The sequence below is a fragment of the Ambystoma mexicanum genome, chromosome 9 (assembly GCF_040938575.1).
Source record: "Ambystoma mexicanum isolate Mex_15411 chromosome 9, UKY_AmexF1_1, whole genome shotgun sequence".
Lineage (NCBI taxonomy): Eukaryota > Metazoa > Chordata > Amphibia > Caudata > Ambystomatidae > Ambystoma > Ambystoma mexicanum.
This window is the reverse complement of record NC_090931.1, coordinates 295,852,484-295,877,784: the sequence shown is the minus strand read 5'-3', so window position 1 is coordinate 295,877,784 and position 25,301 is coordinate 295,852,484. Positions and strand designations below refer to the sequence as shown.

The 25,301-nt window shown below is 48.7% G+C and overlaps 1 protein-coding gene across 1 annotated transcript in view; it reads left to right on the top strand.

Annotated features, from left to right (window-relative positions):
* Window positions 1-25,301, top strand: part of AATF (apoptosis antagonizing transcription factor) — an 813,649-nt gene that overhangs the window by 685,891 nt on the left and 102,457 nt on the right. The gene's annotated exons all lie outside the window — the stretch shown is intronic.

The following is a 25,301-nucleotide window of genomic DNA, read 5'->3' as shown; positions in this document are numbered from 1 at the left end:
ATGTTGGATTACAGTAGTCAGTATGTCAGAATACTCTGTGAGACCCTGCATACCCGCCCCCTCCAAAGTCCATACCGCAACTTGCTGGTTGACGTTTTTGTCTACACGATCAAAGCCTGCATGGATTTAGATTTTGTAAATGGGTCTTGTTATAGCATTGACATTTAGTCAAATAATCTCAATAGATGTATTTATATTTGGACTTTATAAGCTTGGCAGGCTTAGACACCCAAGCTCTGGTGTCAAGGAAGAGAAGCCTTGTAACGGCTTAGAAAAATTCACATATTGCCTGTAACAGAGATATTTAATGGCCTTCTGATGGTAGGGCATAATCTTACAAAGGCCAAAGCTCAGGATGAGTCCTGGCTGGATGTGTCCATGGAAGGTGAAGGATTGCTAGAAGAAACAGCTGGCAGTAGGCTAGGTGGCACCCACCACACCCTATGTGATGCAGAAAATGACAATCTCTGCTCTCCATATTCCAAGTTCAACGACCACCCTAGGTTTATTGTGGGGAGTGATGACCCAGAGGGGATGCTTGCTGGTCTTCCATTAGAAGTACTGCACTACAGAGAGAATCTAAGAAATCTGAGAAAGTGAGAAGGATAATGCAACATTGACACAGACTTTGGACACATGTTGTCTTGTACATTTGTGACAGGAAATATCCTCAGTGAGGTGCAGGGGGGAGGGGCAGCTGCATTGGAGCCCAGTGCCTGTTGCGGCCACAATGCACCCAGGCCTTCCCTTGGGGAGAGAACAGACATGTTACCCAATTTTGAACTTGAATAGAGATGTAAACTGTGGCCCTTCAAGTATAGTTAGCATGGAGAAGGCCAACTCCCAGACTCATTTATATTCATAAATGGCCTTGCTAATACATTTTAATTAGTGTATATTGAGCACAGCCTGTAGCCCCTTCTGGGCGCCGCTGCACTGCTGCTGTTCAATAAGGGGCAGATTATTGGTGAGCAGTTGCATTGTGGAGTAGAAAGAATTGACTCTTTAAGTAAATGCATGTTCCATTACTAAAACTAATATAATTATGCATGTTTGCAGATAACCATATTCCTTCTGGTAACATCCTGTGCTATTAAGTGCTCCTTTTGTGTAATAAGTCCAAACACTAGTTTACACTTTAACCTATCTTTGGCCATTGCTGGTAATGTTTCTTCATACATCACCATGGTTTTTCTATGCAAAAAACATTATGCCTTCAAGTCCATGGGTCGAGTTTGTTTCTCTTAGGTCGAGTAGAGAAACCAAGTTACTAGACTTGCAGGTCCAGCAGGATTGTAATTGTTTGAGGCCTGAGACTGGAAGAGAGAGAGAGTGTTATGGAGATGGACAAAGAAAGCAGGAGGTAGGGGGCGGGCAGAGTGTTGAAGGTGGGGGTGGACGGACAGTGTTGAAGGCGGCGGCGGACGGACAGTGTGTTGGGGGCGAACGGACAGAGTGTTGAAGGCGGGGGCGGACGGACAGGGTGTTGAAGGCGGGGGCGGTCGGACAGAGTGTTGAAGGCGGGGGCAGACGGACAGAGTGTTGAAGGCAGGGGGGGTGGACGAACAGTATTGAAGGCAGGGGGGGGCGGATGGACAGAGTTGAAGGCATGGGGGACGGATGGAGAGTTGAAGGTAGGGGACGGACGGACAGAGTGTTGAAGGCAGGGTGTGGACCGCAAATGGGAGGCAGGGGGAGGACCACAAGTGGGAGGCAGGGCAAAGGGGGTCAGAGAGAAAGAGAGTGGGAATGAGGAACAACTAGCAAAGACTGATTGGCTGATCAAAGAAGTCTTTTCGGTTGGTAATCGGTCTGGATTGAAGAAACTCAGCCCCAGCGTGGTGGGAGTCATGGTAGCCAATACATAAGATTTTAAACTTCACTCTGCTCCTAATGGGGAGCCAGTGAAGACGACGGAGACAGTCATGTGAGTGGGCCATTTAGGTGCATTTAAGGCAAGCCTAGCTGATGAATTTTGAACGATCTGAAGACGTTGAAGCAGAGCCTCTGGTTGACCAAGATAGATCCCGTTACAATAGTCAATTGATCCCATGATGGCAGCAGTCACAATTTTTGACCTCGAGTCGGCCGGGAGAAACGCAAGAACTTTCTTCAGCACTTTGAGCTTAACAAAGACTGTTTGAGAAAATGAAGAAATGGGGGCTTCTCTCGAACCCGAGGACATCATTTTAATGCCTAGGCTTTTGGCTGATTTAGAGGTTTCAGGGCATGGCCCAAAGGACATTGGCCAGTGTTCGGAGGACCAGGATTGTCTGGCAGGAACAGAGCCAACTACTAAGATATTGGTTTTTGCTCCTTTTAGCTTAAGCCAATTGGTGGCCATCCAAATCCCAATTGCCGAAAGATAGTCCTTCCGTTTTTGAGGGAGGTCCTCCATGGGGACATTTAGCTGAAAAGGAATTTGTGTAAGTTTGATGGTAAGTTTCAGCAGCCTTCCTGATGGTCTGTCTCTTGTTTGTCTGTTCCTGTCTTTCTCCTTTTTCTGTGCGTCTCTAGTGCAGTCCCCCTTATATAGCAGCGATGGCACCACCAATTTTACAATCTTGGGGAGGTACCCTGCAAAACTCCCTGCCACTGGGATTGGACAGTTCCCTTCTCTCACTTCCCAAACCCAGCCTCCAAGTCAGGATTGGTTTAGGGGTTTGGAGCAACATATGGCAATTCCCATTTGTCATCCGTTATTCTCCTTTCAAGTTTTTGGCAAAAACTAGTTATGTATCACACCCTCATAATTTTACTAGCAACTGCCAGACTAAATATATTTTCTCTTTCCGATAATCATAGGGAATTAGACAAGATAACCACCAAATTTGTATCCTGTAGCACGGCCATGTGGCACCTTTCTGCCGTTTCCATAAAAAGCACAACAGTTATGAATATGTAAGTTATTAGACATTTGCCTGATTTCAATTTCCACCCACTCACTAACTCTCACATTTGGAACATGTTCAGATCAGCTAGAAACCTAGTTTAACTGTCCCTTAAAGTTCCCAGAGTCACATGAAGATGAATTTATAGCCCCAAAATCTTCTGAAAATTACATAAACAATGGTACATAGATGAAATCCATCCACCTTTTGATGGCTAACAAAATGGCCTAAATGATATAGTCCTTTTAAATAAATTGTGAATGTTCATGTGGGACAGATGGTCCGGCTCCTGCTTCCGTCCATTTGTTTTTCCTGTCAGCCTGTACCTTTCTCAGTCTCCTTTGTGTTGGGAGCTTGCTCTTTGAAGTGAGTGCCCCCATTTTCACACATATTAATCATGCTCCAGCCAAGGGTAACTTTTGCTTTCAAATCCAGAAAGTCTTGAGAACACTGAATTTCGATGCCTTTAGCAGGACATTTTTATTGTGGTTTGTCATTAGATGGGAGATGTGACTTGCAGACTGGAAGTAGGGGATGTCCTTGTGAAGTTTTGCCCACAGCTAACAAAAGGGTCTGCCTTGGGCTGACATTTTTTTTTTTTAAGACAAAGTGGCTCTTCAAATGTTACTGGAGTTGTGTGGGTGAAACATAATATACATTGCTCTTTGTCAATCCACCCATCATTAATTTTCCTGACAATCTACGAGCAATGATTTTTTTTTCACTTTTACTTTTTTTTCAAACCGTTTTTATTTGCACACACATGTCCAGGCCATTTTTTTTCAATTTTTCAAATTTTGTTTTTTATGTGACTGGGATCTTTGATTCCTCCTTTTGTAAATTAAAATGCTGCTTATCCATTGGTAATGAAAAATAGGCCTCTTTCCACATGGCTTTTTAATTTTACTTGAAAAACAAAAACAAATGCCAGACCATTTTTGTTTTAGTGTTTAAAATCTTGCTATTCATGTGAAAGGGACTTCTGTTTGGGGCCTTTAAATGCACCCCACCTCACCTTGATATGCTAATTTCAGGTGACGTTACATTCCATTGTGTATGTTGATGAGTCCCCCCCCCACCACTTTTTGGGGGACTTGTCCCGTGACTCGAACCTAGTCCACCCACAGAGGTCTTCCCTAAACTTTCCTCTCATTCTTCAGGCCAGCAAGCCTAGTTCTCCCACAGAGACTTTAACCTTTCCACTCATTCCTTAGTCAGTACAGCCTAGTCCTTCCACAGAGGTCTCCATGCAGCTGTTAATGTGCCTCTTGACTATTTAGCCAGCCCAACTAGTCATCCCACATAGCTCGTCCTTAACCTTTCCTCTCCTCCTTCGACAAGCCAGCCTATTACTTCCACAGAGATCTTCTTGAGGCCTATAAGCCTAGTCCTTCCACAGAAATCTTCCTTAACCCTTTCTCTCGTTCTTCAGGCCAGCAATCCTAGTTCTTCCGCAGAGATCTTCAGTCCAGTGAGTCTACTCCTTCCACAGAGGTCCCTGACCTTTCCTCTCATTCTACTGGCCGGCTAGCCTAATCCTCTTACAGATGCCCATATGCAGCTGTATCTGCATTTGACTCTTAACCCAGCCCACCTAGTCCTCCCTCAGAGGCAGCTGTGTCCTTCCTCATCCTTGCAGAATTCCCCACTAATATTATACACAGTCTGCTACGGTCCTCCCTTTTATCCATTGGCATGAGTGACTAGAAATATTACAGATGCCCTGCACTGTTCCTAGTAAATTAAAAATAATTCAAAAGAGGAAACATAATACTGTAGTAGAATGTCAATGGCAAAATATAAATTGATGGAATGGTATGTTGAGTATACCTTTTTAAGCCAGCTGCAGACCTCAGTGGTTCACATGTGGCCCACAACATAAAAAAAATTGGACAAGGATAGCAGTTGCCTTTTAGGATTCCTCTCTCATCCATTTACCCACAGCTAGACACCAGCATTCCCGGAACGCCACCAGACTCTTGATACTAGTAAATGTGGCAGAGCAGTGGAGATAGCCCACTAAGGAGGGCAGCAGGGTGGTTGAAGTTACAGTTAACACTTTATATACTGTTAGGAGGGACTGTTCAAACAATATATTAGAATCTAGGGCCAGGAGGATAGCTCAGCGACAGTTTGTTTGTCTTGGAAACAAGACAATGCTGAGAAACACAGGAACGAATCCCAGTCCCGCGCTTGGAGGCTGGTCTCCGGTATTAAGCGTATTATAAAAGATGAATTCATTATTTCTTTGTTTATTGCTGTGCACAAAAAATGAAATGCCGAATGACATGAGTACTTTACGATATGACATTTATAACGCGCCTATACACAAGTGTTTCGAGGTGTGACGAGGCAAGGGAGGGTAACAAAGGGAGAACGGACAACGATCCTACTAGGCCCGGTGACATTCAGATCGCGCAAGTGCGTGGGAAGAGGGCAGGGACAGTGCTGTACATGGGAAAGATGATAATAAGTAGGTAAATGGCCAGCAAGTACATGGGTAAGTGCGGGCGTCGGGTGCCAAGGGCTGGTAGGAGGACTTTAAGGATACAGAAACAGTCACCAAGTGCGGGGGTTGCCAGGTGGGCAGTGCAGGTGTGTGGCGCTGGCGGGAGAAGTACCTGGGCCCAAGATCGGAGGGTGTCCAGGTAGCCAGTGCAATTCAAGTTACAGCCAGCAGGTCAGCAGAGGAGAGGAGGAGAAAAAGCAGAAGCAAAGGGAAAGGTTTTGAGGTGCTTCTGGAACCGGAGATGGTTCTCCTCAAGTTTAAGGGAGGCAGCAAGGCTGTTCCAGAGGGAGGCACCAGCCGAAGAAAGTGATCTACCACCAACTTGTTGCTTGGCGAAGCGACTGACCCAGAGGGAGTTGGAGGCAGATGAGCGAAGAGCTCGAGAATGAAGATATTTAGCAAGAGAGAGTTGAAGGTATTGAGGCCCCAGGCCACAGAAGGCCTTGTGAACGATGCAGAGGGTTTTGAACTTAATCCTCGCAGCCACTGGGAGCCAGTGCAGAGATTTCAGTCCTGGAGAGATACGATCCCTGGGCTTGAGGCCAAGTCTTCCGGTCCTGTTGTGGATGAGTTGCAAAGGTCGGAGAATAGAAGCAGGTAGATTTAGAAAGAGGCTGTTACAATATTCAAGCCTAGAGAGGACCAGAACTCTGGAGACAGTGAGCTTCTGGGGGAAGGTGAGGAAAGGAAGAATACCTCTGAGGTGGTGCAGCTGGTAGTGTGACTTAGAAGAGACGTCGGAGATGTGAGGAGAGAGAGAGTGTGTGGAGTCGAAGATGACCCCAAGGTTTTTTACCTTGCAGGTGGGAGCAGTAAGAGGGTCAAGAGAGGCCGGCCACAGAGCTACAGGGAAGGAGGGAACGGACGTGCTGATGAGGAGAATCTCGGTCTTACTGGCATTAAGGCATAGGTCATTGGCAGCACACTACTCCTGGATAGCAGCCAGACAGTCGGAGATGAGGGGAGGAGGCCGAGGGTAGCCTGAAAATGAGCTGAGTGTTGTCCACATAGCACTGAAAGAGACGGTTGAGCAGGATGGCATGGTTGACCGTGTCAAAGGCAGAAGAGAGATCAAGCAAGATGAGGACGCAAGGGGTGTAGAGTCAAGGTTGGAGAGCAGGTCTTCACGGATGTTCAGGAGAGCAGTTTCCGTGCTTCTGGCAGCTCTGAAGCCAGACTGATGGTCATGAAGACAACTAACAGATTCAATGTGGAGATTGAGCTGGGAGATGGCCAGTTTCTCCAGGAGCTTGGCCAGGAAGGGAGTGATGGAGATGGGGAGATGGTTAGCCGGGCAGGCGGGGTCGGCAGAGGGTTTCTTAAGAAGAGAGTGCACAAGGGAATGCTTCAGGGGGATGGGAAGACTCCAGTGGCGAAGGAGTGATTGCAGAAATCAGCCAGGGCAGGAGCCAGTGAGTCGATGTGGTCCTTGATAGTTTTGGAGGAACAGGGGTGAACCTGACAAGATTTTCAAAGATCGAACTTGTCGAGAAATCTTGTCAGCGGAGAACAGGGGAAAGGCAGAGAAGGAGGGAGGCGGGGTTGCTGCAGAAGGGCCAGAGGAAGAGCAGGGAGTAGGGGGAGGAAGGGATAGGTGGAGAGTGAGGACGAGATGTCCTGAGTTTTAGAGATGTAGTGAGAAGCCAGTGCCGTGCAGGGGCCTTGTGAAATGGTTAGTTCATGTGCAAGTTGTGACTGTTCTGGTTGAGGTCACTGAGAGAGTGTGGGTACAAGCGAGGCCTCTGGGCTCCAAGGTTGTCCAAGTTAGGTTTGAAATGTCCTAATGTCGGTGTTTATTCCAATGGAACGAACCCCCTAGTATATGTCCGGGCAACAGAGTTCAGACTATAGGCAGTCGGTCCTGGTTAAAAGAACTGCAAATGTTACTAAATCATTTTGTAAATCAAAGTTCACTGCTTTCAATGAGTGTTCCTTATACAACGACTGGAAAAAGAAGGTTCCCTGTACGAAGGGAATCTTTGGAGTTACCAATGTTCTGGCTTGAAGACCAGGCTGTTTGTTCCTGGGGTATGGTGCGGCTGTCTGATGGGTAACAATTCAGTACTAGCGCACCCTGTGACCCAGGGATGCAGAGTTCTTTGATGGAAGGTTAATTGATTGTAAAGAGTGTTTGATCACCGTAGGCCAATCGCTCTACCAGTTACCTGCCGTCCGTCTTCGAGTTGTCCCACGCCTCTTTGATAGGCTGCATAGGGCAAGCAGCAAGGGTTTTTTTTTGGAAGAAAAGCGGTCTTGGAGGACTTTAAACCAGCTGGTCCTAAGGTGACAATGGAGGGGACCACTTTAAGTTCCTTCTGGTGAGTTGAGAAAGCTGGTATCCACAGATCCCAGCAGTGGTTTGCCTTCAATTTGCGATGCTAGGCAGGAAGCCACAGCAAAGCATCCAGGGTTTCATCTTCTGGATAACGTTGCGTTGCTTTCTTTTGGGACTTGTCCCAGGGATTGACAAAGGATTGGGGGCTGATTGGCACTATGGTATAGGATGCTCAGAAGCGGATGGTAAACTCAAATTGTGCATCCTACCAAACATTTGGCACCCAATCATTTGGGATCGTCAAATTCAAACTTTCCCAGTCTGGCTCCTAGGGCAACACTCGAGGCGTGGTTTCAAATTTGAATCCAAACATCCTATTGAAATCAAGGGCTCAAAATGTGCATAAGCCATTGGCAAGTGGCATTTGACTCTTGGCGAGTAAGACCTGGTGTGCTGTGTGCGTATGGAGAACTTTGATGGCTACTAACGTTGTATTCCTGGCTAGTAGCTTGCAACTTTGAAATGTTTACCCTTGCAAAGACGGTCTGGACCCCCGTGGTCAGAGGCTTCCTGAACACAAGGTTGCCATATGAGGTCCCTTTAAAAAAAAAAAAAAAAAAGAAATCCGTTTCAGCTGTAAAATCTCTTCAAAATGACTAATACAAGAGCCCCATCTGTGGACTCTGAGCCCTGGAGCAGATATGCTCCCTAATTTAGAATGACTAGCAAGTGCCTGGGCAACAGATGCTCAATGCCACCCTCTTGACAGGCTCACATAGCTAACTTTGCCTAGGACAGCATGGGGTACCTTTTGGGCACCCCACCCTGAGAGTCTTAAGGACTCTGAGCTAGCAGAGTGCCTACAGTTGCCCCCCAAGTGGTTCCTTGGATGAGCATTCACTAGGCACAGAGCTCGATAAACTATTCAGAATATGACCAATGATCGGGGGGCGTGTGCCAGAGCTCTGGATTGGCAACCCAGGGCTGCCAATCTCAGCTTTGTACTACTTTCGCTCTAGTCTGAAATGGATTTGCTGCGCCTTGAGCAAGATATTATGGGCCTCATTACGACCCAGGCGGTAAGGGGTTTACGGCAGCGTTAACAGCGCCGACCCTTACCGCCTGAGTACGAGGTCCCTTAGCGCCATGGCGCTTTTAACACCTGCTTTTAGCAGGTGTTAAAATCCATGGCGTTAAGGGACCATGGAGTTAATTACGCCACCGTAATTTACGGTGGCGTAATTAACGCCTTCCCCACTCCCATTATGCCCTATGGGGCAAGAATGGGGAAGGGTAAATGGGGATTGGGGACTTACCGCCCCCGCCAATCTCGGAATGGGGCGGTAAGTCCGCCAACCACCATGGCGTAAACGTAGTTTACGCCATGGTGGTAAAGTCACGGTCCAGGCGGTAACTTACCGCCTGGGTCGTAATGAGGCCCTATGTGTGCTGAATGGGCACACCGTTATGATTTGTGCGCTTCAACCTGAGTTGCAGAATTAATGTGGAGGGGGTGGGCATGGATGCACATTATGCAGAATATTTAAAGGAGAGTCAATATATTTGCAATACATTGGTGGTCTTGCATTTTATGGCCCTTTACTTAAGTAAACAGCGTGGCGAGTTCGGGCCTGCACCAGCATAAGTGGAGGCACTAAGTGATTTTATGACACACATTGAAATGAGGCCCCACGGGTGGTGGCATTGGGGGCAACCAGGCATGGTAGGCGATACTGGTAACCCCTGTCCTGTTCCATTGCCCAGGTAGTGGCGCCATTCATTGGAGCACGGCTGCAGAGATCTTGTGGGATGTGTGTGGAGAAGGCGTCCGTGGCGTCACAGGGGCATGGCCCAGGCCTCCGCCTGCCTGCCTAGCTTGGGGAACAGGGGGAAGGGTGCGGGCCAGAGCGGGCAGCTCTTGTTTACGGATAGCTGCTACCTTGCTTTCCCTGAACCCTTTACTTCCTGGAACTCCTGGTAGAAGTGCGGGAGCAGCGCGTAGTGCAAGCCTGCTGCACGGTCACTAGCTCTGAAAACACCTTGCTAACTAGACCATACAGACCAGGCGCATTGCCTCCTGGGAAAAAAGCCTGGCGTGGAGCACTCCTTTGTAAGGTCGCCATCAATCTTTGGGTTTCAATGGCACCCGATAGAAAGTCAGGCGAGTCCGTCTGGGTCAGTCCTGGCATAGTCATTTTTGAGATTGATGTCGTAAAATAATTTATGAAAAGAGGAAAGAGCTACTTTGTTGGCCTGAAAAGCCTGTAATTATTGACTATCAATATCCCTCTCTGTCAGCATCACACATAATGGGATGTATTCATGGCTCGGGCAGAGCCGCTGACAGCATCACGCGACTGACTCAGCCCTCCTCATAAAGCTTCTGAAATAATGCGCTGCGCGTCTGGCGGGGGCTGGCCTGCCGAGGGATGGGGGGGAGGGGTCCTGGAGGGGGCAGCCTTATTATGCGGCACTAAGTAGCTGCCGCGCCGAGCCGAGCCTCGGTCAACCTGCCGCTTGCTTTGTAGAGCCGGACCCGGGCAGGTTGTCCTGGAACCGCCAAGTGGTTGCTCCGTGGTGAAAATCTGCAGTCCAGCCCGTCCAAACTCCAGTGGCATGTCCACATTGGTTACATAATGGCAGTTACTGCTGCAGCGCTCAAGACCGCGGAATATCTGCTCTGAAGCACTTTATAAAATCATAGGGCGGATAACGAGTGCGCCAGGATTCGGTGGTAAATCCACCGAAATACCACCAGAAACTGTTACCATTACCAACCACCACTTGGTCCCAACGCAGTGTAAATACCCATTTTTTAAGTTCACATGGCTCATGGGGATTTTTGTGGAATTACCGTGCGCGGTAATTCCGCCACATTCATTCCACTGAGATTTGGAGGAAAGGTGGAGGATATACCTCCAGCCTGAACTCGGAGTTTAGCGCTGCGGTAAAAATGCCAGTCTTAACGTTGACGCCCAAAAAAGTGTCAGTAACGGAATTACCAGCAGTTTTTTCACCACCAAACTCGTAATTAGACCCATAATGTGGGTGCATCCAAAAATGAAATTCTGCTGCCAAAATTAAACTATCAACTACAAAATCAAGGAACACAGTTAAGCAGTTCAGAGACCCAACTGAATTTTTCTCTGAAATTGTAGACATTCAGTCGATGCAGCAGTGCCAAGGGGCTGCCACAATGGGAGAAGTTGCCAATGATGTATCTAGAAATCAGTAGTAGGGGACAAACATGGGGGCACAAATATAACTAGGTGGGGGACGGGGGACACAAATGAGTAAGGGTCAACAAGCCAATCTCCTTTACATAAAGATATTTTACAAATCAGCTTGTATGTATTAAAAAGTTGGCATTATGATATGATAGTTTATTTATATAGCGCCTATACACAATGTGTTTCAAAGCGCTTCAAGGCAAGGAAAATACAACGACATTCTTACAGGCCATGAACAGGATGTGAAATTAACTATCGTACTCGCCTGACGATATTTCAGATAGTGCAAGAGCTAAGACATAGATAAGGAAGGGAGGGAGAGAGTGGGAAGGAAATGGAAACAGACAGGCGACTACCGTACTAGGCCTGACGACATTTCTGGTAGAGCCGGAGAAAAACAAAGGTGAGGGAGAGGGGTGCAGAAAGGGAGGGGAGGAACAAAACAAGTGACTATCGTACTAGGCCTGACAACGTTTCAGATAGTGCTGGAGGGGGGGGGGAACAGACGAGGGTTGCCATCATAGTAGGTCCAGGGACAGTTCTGATAGAGTAAGTGCATAGAAGAAAGTAAGGGGAGGAGGGGAGGAGCTAGGAAAAGGGATAGGGGAGGAGAGGAGAGAACAGAGAGTATGCAGTCAAAAAGAGTGGAGAAGCAAGAGAGGAGAGAGAATAAAATTGCAGAAGTCAGTAGTAACACATAATGTTGCAAGCCAGGATACAAGATGAAGATGGAACAGCATGATTCAGGGCCACGATGAGTATAAGATGCAAGTTGGGAGTAGGTTTAAGACAATGCAAGATTTTCATCAAGTTAATACACAGGCCCTAAAAAAAGGTCCATAGGGCTAATGAAAAAATAAACCATAGAAATGAACAGTCTGCAATAGCCCATGCCCCTGCCCTGCTGCTTCCTCGGGCACCGCCAGGGTCTAACCCATAGGGCCCTGAGCGGGCAGCATTTCAGCCAAGCATACTCCTTACCACTTCGACACGACAGCTCAACGTTCCATCTTGCCCTTTCCCGTTATTTCAAGACTAGACTATCAATACAAAAAAATGACATTTCTATCGAGAGCTTCATGGCAGAGGGGGCGGGGGAGGGACGGGCTCCAGATGCATGCCCCAGAGGCACCTTTTTAGTCCTGGAAATAGCCCAGCAATCTGGAGAACTGGTTTTCAGGCAAAGGGGGAACTCACTGTTTGTTTACAGTATGCTTTAATAATATGCAGAGAAGTATCTCTTGAGCTACCAATTCATGCGCCTGGCTACCCCAGGGTTCAATGCGCTACATTAGCAAACCAAACAAACACAACCAAAGCTGAGCTGTGTAAGGGCTGAGATGTTCAAATCCTTGCCTTCAGCAGGCTTCATTCAGTATTCGTGTTCAATACTTGTAGCTTTAATTTTAGACTATAACGCCAGGTTTTCAAGTAGCAGAATGCAACGTGCTGAAAATAACCAGTTAAGCATCTCCTAAGTGACATGGACTCATCCGAGATGCCTTTAATCACCCCATTGGGTGATGTGTGTGTGGGATGGGAATATGCACGTGGTCGTTGTTTGATGCAGGCATGCATCGTGTTGTGTATTATGTGCATGCAAGCAAGAGACGGCATACCTTTAATGAGAAGGCATCACTCATTGTTCACCCACCTAATAGTGTGCGCTAGCAAGAGACCGCATGCTTGCATCTGAAACAGACGTCACGCCCAGCTCTTCTTGCAATAATATGCAGTCAAAAACAGCCTATTTATCAGCAAAGATATTGCCCATAGTTGCCGAGTACCGAGGGGGGGGGAGTCAGCTGCCCCCCACCCCTTATTGCTTTAGGAGTGCGGGTAGGACCCTCCTGAAGCCCCCCGAGAGGTGTTTACAGTTTTAGGTTACTGGTTGAGACTGTGCAGTGTCTGTGCGGCTAGAGATTGAACACAGTTGGCGTTACACACGAGTGCATGAATGTCACTGTTCACAAGGCCTTTTGAGCGCAATTGGGATCCCCAACTCATGAATTCTTTGAAAGTAGACTGCTCTGTCCTAAAGCGGAAAGCTACGAGGGTAGCTCAGCAGGTTAAGTGACTGTCGCTGTGGTGTACGTTTAAAACTACGCGTAACTTCTGTGAATTTGTGCAGCTCCTTCTAAGATGTATGCATAGTAATATGCCCAGTTTGACCAGGGGAGCGGTGGCGCTGGGCGCTTGCTCGTTATTCACGGCGGGGGGTGAGGGAATCCCCCCCCCACCCAATAGTGAAATTCAAAAGTTGGCAGGCATAAACCCACAGCTGTCTTTCCTAATAACTGCTGTTCGCACAATAGAAGCATTTAATTTCGATTCAGCAGAGAAGCCAATCGCTTCTTTAAACGCACACTCTGAAGTGCAACACTCCCAGGAAAGGGCACACGAATGGCAAAATATCTGTGGGGGTAGTCCTGCAAAAAATCAACTGGGTTTCTTTGGTTTAAGAAACATGTTTCACTATGGACATGTCTTTTTTGTTATTTCATATAAAATTGAAAGCGCATTTAAACTGTGTGCTGAACAAGCGGGAATCCCACGTTTGGCATAGATGCCCCCACGCCCAATGATATTCATGGCCCATCCATTTCTGTGGTGTCATGCCTGTAAAAACGTGATTGCTGGCGTGACAGGAACTGGGTCCAGTAGAATCCTTTGTATCAAAGTAACAGGAATATGAACCGCATCCAGCTCTAAAATTGTTACCCGTTCTATTTCCCGCCAGCCTCTTCCACCCCACTAGAGCAGGCCTTAGGTCAGAGCGGGTCAGGCCTCTGCCCAGGGCACCCTGCCATTAGATCCCTGCCACGCCAGCTCGGGGGAATCTTTCAAGGTCTCTGCAGAGCTGGCGTGGTGGGGCAAGGCACGGCACGCACCCAATTGAAATGAAATGCGCTCCGCTCTCGAGAGCAGAGCGCATTTAATAACAATAGGGCGCCTGCAGTACCTATTGAGAAATCTGGCGCTCCCCCACCCCATGACATGGGTTGTGCGGGGTGCCAACTTTTTGATTTGTTGCCCGGGGTGCTGCAGCTTCTAAGGCAAGTGCTGCCCCCCCCCTCCCCCCTGGCATATTTCAGTATTACCAAAGGGTCCTAGCACCCCCTTCCGTGTTGGAATGTTATGTTGAAATCTTTTACACTGTGTCAGGTTTCCGCCTTACTGGTTTCAGAGAACGCAGACTTGGCTGTAAGTTGATGAATTGTGTCCCGGCCTGAAGTATTTAGACCATAGTCTGTGTAAAAAGGGTGGTGTGCCCCCCTTCAGCTCAGAACACAATGTGTTTGCGAGGGGGCACATGTTTTTTGTTCATGCTAACCCATTTTATCGGAAACTCTGTGGACATTTGAATGGGGGAATGCACCTTGTTGGACCCATCCGTCTTAAACTCCCACTTTCCCCTTTGTCCTCCACATAAAATTCAGAGGTAGGTGGGCGGTCAGATATCGACAAAGATGTTTAGGCAAAGAACATCAAAATGCCCTTTTAAAGGCTGGGTGGTATGGGACAGAGTCAGCCACGTGCCAGTCCTCCTTATCGGAGGTGTAAGGAACTCATGGTGACAACATTAAAGACATACACAAGTGATCACAGTTCGAGGGTGTTTATTGAACTATAAATGCAGGGTGGAAAACGCCTAATCTAGACCTAAATCTAAGATGGGAGCAAGCGTTGAACATCAAATAAATAATTAAGTCTTACTATCGTGTCAAAATAAAAGGGCTTATACTAAGAAAAACCTATTTCCAATTCCTTACAACTAATTACAGAAATAGTGTGGGATAGGGTATCAAAATAGAGGCATATAGTTTTCAAATAATAAGTCAGGATGTGATTGTCTTGAAGTCTCCCTTCTCCAGCATGGGGGTCTGGCATGGATTTACATGATCATGAATATTCCCTGTCGTCACGCTGGGAATCCTCGGTACAGAAAAAATCTGTATCAGTTTCATTTCTGATCTGTCTTTCTTAGTAGTAACCAATCACTGGTCTCTGGGTCATACTGCCCGCAGCCAATGACTGCCCTCCCCTGGCAGCCATCCTCAGATTTTTACCGCACGTTCAAGTGTTGGAAGTCCTTCTGCTATAGCTCTCAAGCTTTTACTGCGTTTTGCAATTTTTCAAAGAGTTTAATCTCATTTTTTCGGTCAATCGAGCCTCAAGCTCCACCGTTTCTTCTTCCGATCAACGGGGATCCATTTTGGAATTTTCTACGCCCCTCAAGGGCAAAGTTTTCGTCGAGTACGCTTCTTGGAGGATTCCAGAAGACCTTGAGGCCTACCCCGTGGACATGGCCCAGGACAAAGGAAGCTTGATGCCCGGATCCAAGCTGTTCAGGAACTGCCCTGGATGCGGATTGCAGAATGTGTTCAAGGAGGACGAGCATTCTAGATGCCTCTACTGCCTTCACGAAGACAAAACGCACGTGGAGAAAGACTGCGTTTTGCAAGAACATGTTGAAGCGGACCATGAGGGATCGGCGGATCCGCCTCACCAACTGGCTGGAAGGAAGAGCCCAGAGGTAGATGAGAAGAAGAAGAGGTCCGAGCGGTCTTCTAAGTCCTTTGAGGGCGCTCCGGCGACGGGGGCCCAACAGAAGGCTAAGCACTGCGAGTCCGCGGGCACCGGGAGTGCCGAACGGTCGGGCTCCTCGGTTGCCAGGCAGGGCGCACTTTCACCGATGCCATCAACCACGAGCCAACGCTCTTGCTCGGGGAAGAGAACGTCGGAGAACCCGGCTAAGCTTCTAGAGAAGCCCCGGTCGATCCCGACGGAAGCAGCTGAGGTGGAGCGAGGCGGTGACCCTCCCCCCAAAGTGAAGGCCTCAAGCGCGCCAAAAGTCGTGAAGGCCCTGATTCACCCGGCTAAGGCCTCTATCGAGGGAGTCATGGCGGCCCTGGCGAAGCCTGTGGAGGCTACCCCAGTGGAGACGACCTCGGGGCCCAGAGTTTTCCTGCCACCGCGGAGGGAATCCTCTTTTCAGCCCATCAATAAGACCCCCGTGAAGACCCCGGTGGAAAAAGAGGGGGGGGGCGGTGGCCGTTACGGACACGGATACAGCCTCTGAGGAGGAGCTGGTTGAAGTCGTGAAGGGCCTCAACAAGAGGTTTGAGGAGGTCCGGTCCCACGGGAGGAATCCCGGGGAGGCGGACGAAGAGAGCGACGGTGGCGCCGACGAGGCTCCCGTGGAGGAGGAGCAACAATCACGCCCGTCGCAGCCAGTGCCCCGAGCCTCAGGACAACTCTGTGGCCATTTTGATGGCAATCCAAACCTTATTCACGAAGATAAGGATGAGGTTGCCGCTACCCACAACGGACGACCCAACAGAACCAGGCCCATCGGGAAGCACTCCAAACAAGCGGAGGAGAGTTCATCCCCCTCCACCCTTCCAGCCCTTGCGGCCCGCTTAGCCTTTATCTCCTTCCCCTGATCGTATGGATGACACGGGGACGGGGACGGATGACGACGGTGGTGACGACGGGATGGGCCCTCCATCACCATCCCCTCGGTCCTCCCCGCCCGATGAAATTGGCTCCTTCCACGCCATGATTGCCAGGGCATCCAAGCTTTTCCAGCTCTGCCCCGAAGAACAGAAGAAGGAGGGCTTCCTCTATCAACGGTGCAAGGCCAAGAGGAAGACGGTACTCGCTGTGCCATTGCTTGACGACATCTGGGACGAGGGACTTGCTCTCCTGAAGAACCCATCCACAACGCCTGCCAGGAGGGATCCGTATGAGAAGAAGTACCGGGGTCCAGATTCCGCCCCTTTGTGCCTTAGGGCACAGCCTACCCCGGATTCGGTCGTCTCTGCGGCAGCCAAGAAGAAAGCGGCGGGGGCGACGGCTTCAACTTCAACCTCCCCACCTGACGGCGAGGGAAAGAAACTGGACGCCATGGGACAAGTCATTTCATCTGCGGCGACGACAAGGCGGCCAACGCCCTAGCGATTGTGGCCCGCTATGACAGGGAGTTGTGGTACAAGATTGCACCCCTGCTGGACTTCCTACCGGACGACAAGAGGGCGGAGGCCCTGGAGATCCTACAGGCAGGTGAGGTGGCGTCGGACCACGCCATAACGGTGGCCACGGACATCGCGGACACCGGGTTCCGCCAGTTGGGCAACAGCGTTTGCCTTTGACGGCGGGGATGGCTCAAGGCAACAGATTTCCACCAGGACGTGCAAACCAGAGTTCTGGACATGCCCTTCGATGGGAACAACCTGTTTGGGAAGACAGCAGATGAGTCACTTCAGGCCATCAAGACGGACACGGAGACAGCTTCGGCCTTGGGAGTTTTGCAGCAACGACGGCCGCCCTTTCGGAACTCCAGAGGCAAGCAAGGGGCCTCCAAAGGATTCGGCGGTGGCTCCTCTACGTACCGCCAGGCAGCCCGTTCCTCGTCGCAAGAGGCCAACAGAGGGTGCGGCAAGTCAGGAGGATCTCGTCGCCAAGGAGGCCAGGGTGGCAAGGCTGCCTCCAAGCAGGACTGAACCGGCCATAGCGTCGGGCCCCCACCTGAGCACCCCGGTGGGAAGCCGGCTGGCGAAGTTCGTCAGCGTGTGGGAGTCCATCTCCACCGACCGTTGGGTGCTGGATGCCCTGGCCCATGGGCACACTCTCGAATTCCTAAAGAAGTGCCCCCGCATTCCTCCCGTGGCCAGGAAGGAAAATCACGTCCCTCAACTGCTATTAGAAGTAAGGGCGATGCTCAATAAGGGAGCCATCGAGCTTGTCCCGAAAAGGCTCCGGAGTATGCTCAAGATACTTCCTTGTCAGAAAGAAGGCAGGCGGTTGGCGCCCCATCTTGGACCTGTGTCGGTTAAACAAATACATCAAGGCACAGAAGTTCCGGATGGTCACCCTCCAGCACGTGCTGGGACAGCTGGAGGAAGGCGACTTCCTATCGTCGCTGGACTTGGAGAATGCTTACTTCCACATCCCCATTCTAAAAGGACACCGAAAGATTCCAGATTCGTAGTCCAAGGACGGCACTACCAATTCAAAGCCCTGCCATTCGGATTGAAGTCGGCGACCAGGGTATTTAGCAAGTGCCTAGCACCAGTGGCGGTGTGGCTGCGCCTGCAGGGGATCCACGTTTACCCCTACCTGGACGATTGGCTCAGCCGAGCAAGGGCACGGGAACTCGCCATCGAGCACACAGCGAAGACCGTCCAACTGCTCACGGATCTGGGATTCTCCATCAACTTCCCCAAATCCCACCTGGTTCCGTCTCTGGTCGCACTGTTTCTGGGAGCCAAGCTCAACACAGTGGCACGATTGGCCTCTCCGTTGGAAGAAAGGACAAAGGCCATCCTGGGCAAAGTGCAGCGCCTGCTGGCTGTGGACGTGACCAGGATGAGGTCCATCAAGTCCCTTCTCGGCATGATGTCCTCTTGCATCTACCTGGTGCACCTATGCAGGCTGCGGGTGCGTCCTCTACAGGAGTTCCTTGACACCCGTTCGATGCAAGCGGCGGGCAGTTTCAAGACAAGATCCCGCTCAACGGGTCTTCCGCCAAGCAATTCGGTGGTGGGGCACTCGCGCGCATCTCGCGGCAGGCACGGACTTTCAGACCCCAGCGCACCAGGAGACTGTGATGAAGGATGCCTCCCTGGAGGGATGGGGAACGCACACCGGAGATCTTCACACGAGAGGCCTTTGGCTCTTGGAGGAGAGGAAACTCCACATCAACATCCTGGAGCTCCGCGCAGTGTTCTGGGCTCTCAGGTCGTTTCTCCTGTCCCTCAAGGGCAAGATGAGGATCTTCATCGACAACACCACCACGATGTTCTACATCCGGAAGCAGGGAGGAACCAGGTTCCCGGCCCTATCCGAGGAGGCCCAGGATCTGTGGCATTGGGCCGTTGCCGAGGGGATGTTTCTGGTGCCCTTCCATCTAGCAGGGATAAAGAACACCATCGCCGACTCACTCAGCAGGGAGCTGCGCTCGTGCCACGAGTGGGAACTGCGTTAGGACCAAGTGGATCGACTTTTGCGACGATGGGACAAAGCCCAGATCGAACTGTTCGCGACGGCGGCGAACTCCAAGTGCCAGAGGTCCGCCAACAGGTTTCCCCAGCCGAGGAGCATGGGCGATGCTTTCTCGTTCCCCTGGGATGGCCTGTTTCTGTATGCGTCCCCCCCCCCGTTGCTGTTGCTACTGCGACTCGTCAACCAACTCAAGAGGTCCCGGTGCAGGATGATCCCCGTCGCACCGGCGTGGCCGAGACAGATCTGGTTCCCGGACCTTCTGGACTTGTCGGCGTTCCCCCCCAGTCAACTATCGACAGACGCGGATCTTCTCTCCAGAGAAGGAGGCGCCATCCTCCATCACTGACCCACGGTCTCTGAACTTGCAGGCCTGGCTCCTGCGGCACGCCTCCATACTTGACTTTTCACAGGATGAGGGTGGTGCTGAGGACGCACCCTTCCTTCATGCACAAGGTGCCGTCAGACTTCAATCTCAACGAGCCCTTGGTGTTACCAGTTTTCTTCCCGTCACCGAGAGGACTTTGCACTCGCTGGATGTAGCTAGAGCGCTGAAGTTCTGCGTGGACCGCACGAAGAGTTTTCGGAAGACATCAAAACTGTTTGTGAACTTTGGACCTGTGAACCAAGGGAAGGCCCTCTCGAAGGCTTCCATTTCCAGATGGCTCTCTGGCTGCATCATGCACTGTCACCGGTTGGCAAACCGACCATTGCCCGGCCGTCCGAGAGCCCATTCGACCAGAGCGATTGCTGCTATCACGGCGTTCTTGTCTGTTGTACCCCTGCTGGACATCTGCAGGGCTGCTACGTGGAGGTCGACGCACACCTTCACAAGATTCTACTGTTGACCAGGATTCCAGGGAGGAGTCAAGGGTCGGCCTGAAGGTGGGCCTGGTGAGGAGGTAAGAGATGCTTAATGTTGAGTTTATGTAATGCCTTATGTTGATCCTCATCACCTCCCGTGGTTGTGCATGTGTGTACTGCTATGTATTTTTATATTCATGAGCATGTGAATCCATGCCAGACCCCATGCTGGAGAAGGAACAAGTTACTTACCTGTAACTGTTGTTCTCCAGCATGGGCCTGGCATGGATTCACATGCAAACCTTCTTCCCCTCTGCGGCTCTTCACTTGGTCCTACTGCCACTTTACATGCTACCAAATCTGAGGATGGCTGCCTGGGGAGGGGTGTAGGGAGAGGGCAGTCATTGGCTGGGGGCAGTATGACGCAGAGACCAGCGATTGGTTACTACTAAGAAAGACAGATCAGAAACAAAATTGATACTGATTTTGTCTGTACCGAGGATTCCCAGCCTGACGATGGGGAATATTCATGAGCATGTGAATCCATGCAAGACCCATGCTGGAGAACAACAGTTACAGGTAAGTAACTTGTTCCTTCCCCACGTTTTTAGCATGGGACAAGGTGGGACTTTGGAGCATAGCACAGGTTCGAGCCTTTCCAGCACGAGCTGACAGTTCCGTTCAAGCTATCGGGTTCTTCAATGGAAAAGTCTCTTTTCAATAAAAGTCTCTTTCCCTTCGAGTGCCTGATGTTTTCTATAATAGAGTTCTGCTTCACGTATACTTTGGGTGATGGCTTCACACCTGGGTCCCCCTCTTCTGGGCGTAAACCCCTCAGTAATTGTATTCAACAAATTCACAAGATAGTTCCCTTCTAAGGGAACTTTGGGTGATGGTTTTCCACCTCTGGGTCTCCCTTGGCCGGGCTCGGATCCCAAATGACAAGGTGGTACTTCCTTCCCCCTTGTCTTGCAATACTTCTTGCTTTCACAAAATCTTAATGTCTTTTTAAACACGCTTTCAGGCTTTCCCCCTGATTGTCTGTCTCCTTCTGCCGGGTTCACTCTCGCCAACTTTTCCGATAAACAGTTCATGTATTAACTTTTCACCATGCAGTATTCACTTCCTTTAGCTTTCGCAATCATCTGCCGGTGAAAGACTTTCAACGGTACAGATGATTTTACAGGACCCCTGTATGACCACTTTCCTTTTGCCTCTTCCCAAGGGTTTATGGTTACAGTGGTCTTTCTACCATCAGTCAATTGCCCAGAGTTTCCTGCCGGAGCACCCACTTGGTGCCAGGCTCCTCTGTTGCTGGTCTTTCCCCTTCTTTAGCTTCTCAAAGTTCAAATTATCCATTGGCTACTTTTCGTTCAACACAGTTAGGCCTCTTATCGATTCTCCCCTCCACTCACCGGCTGTGATGAACCGCTTGCCTTTCTTTATCCTTAGAGTGAAGGTTAGTACCTTGCAGACTAGCATCCTTTCCCGGCTTGGTTATCAGCGGAGGACGGTCTCGCATACCATAGACATCTGCTGCAACACAGGCTAGCCTTTGTTTGCAGTCTTATGTTTCAGTTTGCAGAGATTGGGCCTGGCTTGGAAAGGGCAAGGTCGCTTCTCTCATTGTCATCCCCTCGGTCTGCGCCATCTTTCTCCTCCTCTTAAACTGCCGTGCTGAGTTAGCTCTTACATCGTGCATACTGCCTTGCTCGTATCATGCTCTTGTGCTCCATCTTTTATCCCTGTGGGGGAACGGAAAGGGCCGTCAGGTGTGCGTGATTTTGGTTTGTTGCCTGACTTTGCCTGTGCCGGACCCTAGTATTGGAACAAGTCAGGTAAATGGCCCTGGTGTTAGTCCGTTGTCTACCAACTAACCATACAGATGTGGGGAGATTTAACGGCAATGAGATTCGTCCCCAAGGTAACTGGATGCATACTTCATGACTACAGAACACCACTGCTTTTGTGGTGTCTCATCTTACCGTGAACAGAAAACCAACAGTTCGTACAACAAATAAAGAACTGTATCATTTATAACTTCATAATTCTAAAACATTAGGTTTTATTAATAAACATACACAATTGGGATGAAAACACATAAAATATAGTAAACAATACACACATTTTGAGCAAAGTGACAATCGCAGTGAAAATCACAAAGTGCTAACCTATACAGAAATTTAAAATAGACATCCAAAAATACACATTTTACCACTGCTGGCTGACTACAGCCAGTTTTCGTGCGCTACTTTTAGACACTGTTGGATAGCGGATAGGAAGCCAATTTCATTAATGTTTACTCTATCGTCTCATATGTGTAGACACGTGTGCAAATCCTTTAGTACTCAAAAAAGGTTCTGAACAAAATGTATATCTTGGTGCAGAACATTGTTGAATAATACAGTGTTCGAAACCCAACATGTTTCGTTCTTCCGTTGCTGACACACTCCACAAGAGATTCTTCAGGGGATCCAACATTTATGCATAATAGTACGCACTATCTCCAGATCTTCAAAGGTTAAAATCAGTATTCAGAAGATCGATCAACATGCTAGAAGAGACAACCCAAAATGAACAGCTTACATTAGTGATGTTGTCACTAAATAGCCATATACCATAGAAGCAAAAATCGCCCATGGAAAGCTCACCGTAAGGGTACTTTGTTAAGCAATCAATGGTCCGGTGGAAGTGTCTTCGAAGTAGACTCTGATCTGTCGGGACAGCACACAATATGGGTAAATAGGTCGAACCACATTCATGAAATTCTTTTTTTTCTCAAGATATATAGACTTCTGACCAAATATATCTATATCGGTCTGATTTTTAGCCTAGAACTAACTGAGCTCCACTAGATACATGCATCTGGCCATAACTGTGTACAACCAATAACAATCAAAAACTGTGTCAAATCTGACGAAGTGCACAGAACCCAAAGAGTATACCATATTGTGGATACTATGGTCATTACGATATTACCTATTGCATCTTACTAAATGGGATTCATAACTGTTTTTCATCTAGCATCCCAATTCAATTGTGCTTCATCAAGGGTGTAATATACAGCAAAAAATACACTGCCATAGTACAAATGTCAACTTTTAGTTCTCATTTAATGCACTGAAACCACTGACTTCTGTCCATAATCAAATAATAACCATTTGTAGCATGATATCTAGCGAAAACAAATTTACCTTTCATTTCATTGTCACCAACATGAAAAGGCAAAACTCTCGATTTCTCACTGCCGACTGTTTAGTAGAAAAGCCGACGCACAGCATCCTGCGAAAATCGCTTTAACGTCACTCTGATTTTTGAAGAACATGAAACTGCAAAACAAATGTCAATTTGTGGCTCAGAATCTGAGCTTCAGGCAAAAAAAGTGAAGTGCTGTTTCTTTTCAATCGCAGAAACTGCCCAAAGGGCAGGTTTTCCCTGGTGTACCGCAGGTGGCAACTGTCAAATGTGAGAAGTGAATTTCGATCGGTTGGCTTGTGGAAAGGTTTTACCTGTAAGATGTTCCAGGTTGTATCAACCCATATTGTGACATCCAGAAAATGTACTTCGGAGTTGCTATGGACGAGGTGAATTTCAAAAACTGGTTCTGTTGTTTAATCCAGTCCATAAACTCTAGAAAAGAACCCAGCGAGCCATCCCAAAAGGCCAAAATGTCATCTATAAACCACCTCCACAACCCAATCTTAGAAAAGAAAGGATTGGAGGCGCTATATATTGTCCGAAGTTCGAAAGATTCCACGTAGAGGTTGGCGGCCGAGGGTGCCACTGACGACACCATGGCAGTTCCATGAGTCTGATGATATAGTTTCAGTTAAAACTGAAATAGTTCTCGGTTAGCGCTAGCTCAGCGCACCATAGAACAAAACTGTTTGGAGTGGTACCCTCTGTCCTTTTTTAGAAAGTAAACTTCCTCTAACACGATCAATCTCTCTTGTTGAGGTATACAAGTATATAACACTATATCCAAACTGATCAACAATTGTTTGGTATGGTCGAACTGCATATCTTCGACCATGTTGATTATTTCTGTCGTGTCCTATACATACGAGAACATGGTAGTAACAAACAGTTTTAGATACCTATAGGTAAACTTTGACAATGGTTCAAGCAATGTCCCCGTCCCAGATACAATTGGACGGCCAGGTGGATTAATCGGAGACTTATGAATTTTGGGAAGGATGTAAAATGTGGGTACTGTCGGATTTAGCACGATTAAAAAAAATCATACTCTGGTTGACAGATCCACCCTCTTGATAAAGCATTGTGGACCTTGTTCTGGATTAGAGAGGCAAGTTTTTGAGTTGGATTCTCAACAATGTTTATAGAATGAGGTGTTGTCTGACGATCACATTCAGTGATCTAAGATTGGCGCTCCAGCATAACTATCGCCCCACCTTTATCAGCCTTACGTAAAGTCACATCCTGATTGTTGGATACGCTTTTCACTGCACCACATCCTAGATTACTCAGAATCTGAAAAGGACGTTCAGGAACTTTTTGTTCTAGTTGGTGCAGATCATGCCACACTCTTTTTGCAAATACTACGGCTTCTGGAGAGTAGCATGTACTAGGAGGACAAAACGAGGATCGGTTACGTAAACCGCTCTCGTTCTTTTGGAGACCATATTCAGTGTGGTATAAAAACTGTTGTAGGTGGATTTTGCAAAGCAATTGCTCGATCTCAACTAGGATCCGGAATTTATCATTTATCATTATTAGGGACAAAACCCAATCCTCTATTCAGTACAGTCACTTCTTCCACATTAGGAGTATAAGATGACAAATTAACTAATAAGGATGGTTGCTGCGGATGAGCCTCGGGGCATATTCCCAGTTGTCTGGTGGGGGCTCTGCTCTAAAAAAGACAGTTGCTGTTGAGGTGGTGGAGGTACTGAGGTCTGTTGTCTTTCATGTTGTGCAAAAGTGTTTGTGTGAAAAAAGGCGGGGCAGTGTTTTGGAATGTCCTATTTTGCCCGCCGGTGTCCCACTACCCAAGGACCCCCCCCCATGCAGGTGACCCCCCCCCCCCCCCACTGGCCACCCTCAGGAACTGGATCCAATAGCGATAGTCGTGTCTTGGCCACCTGGGTGACAGATCCCCAGGGATTAGCCAGGGAGACGCCTTCAGGTTCCTCACAGAGGCTGTAGCAGAATTATGCACATGTCACTTTTGGTTCTGAAAGGCTGGTGCTTCCCAGAGTAAGTCACAGGTCAGGCTGAGCACAGTGGTCACAAGTTGCGCGACGCCTCTCAAAGACTGATGGGGCTTGAGCAAACTCTGTCCCTTGTCAAATAAGTTTCCCTGGATGGCCAGTGACAGGGGCTTGGGACGAGCAAGCTTCCTTTCATCCAGTGACGTCGCTATTTATATGCAGCTGGCTTGGTGAAACCTTCCTGTTTGTAATACGAGATTTTGCATAAATGCTTAATGTGAATGGGTGGAGGACATGCTTGACTAAACTTTGCTGTGGGTTGAAGTGTCTGGGTTCGGAAGTGTGCGTTAAAATTCCAATTTCCCCACAGACTCCGATCACCCTTTTAAAGGTTGCCCACCATATTTGTACTGCCAC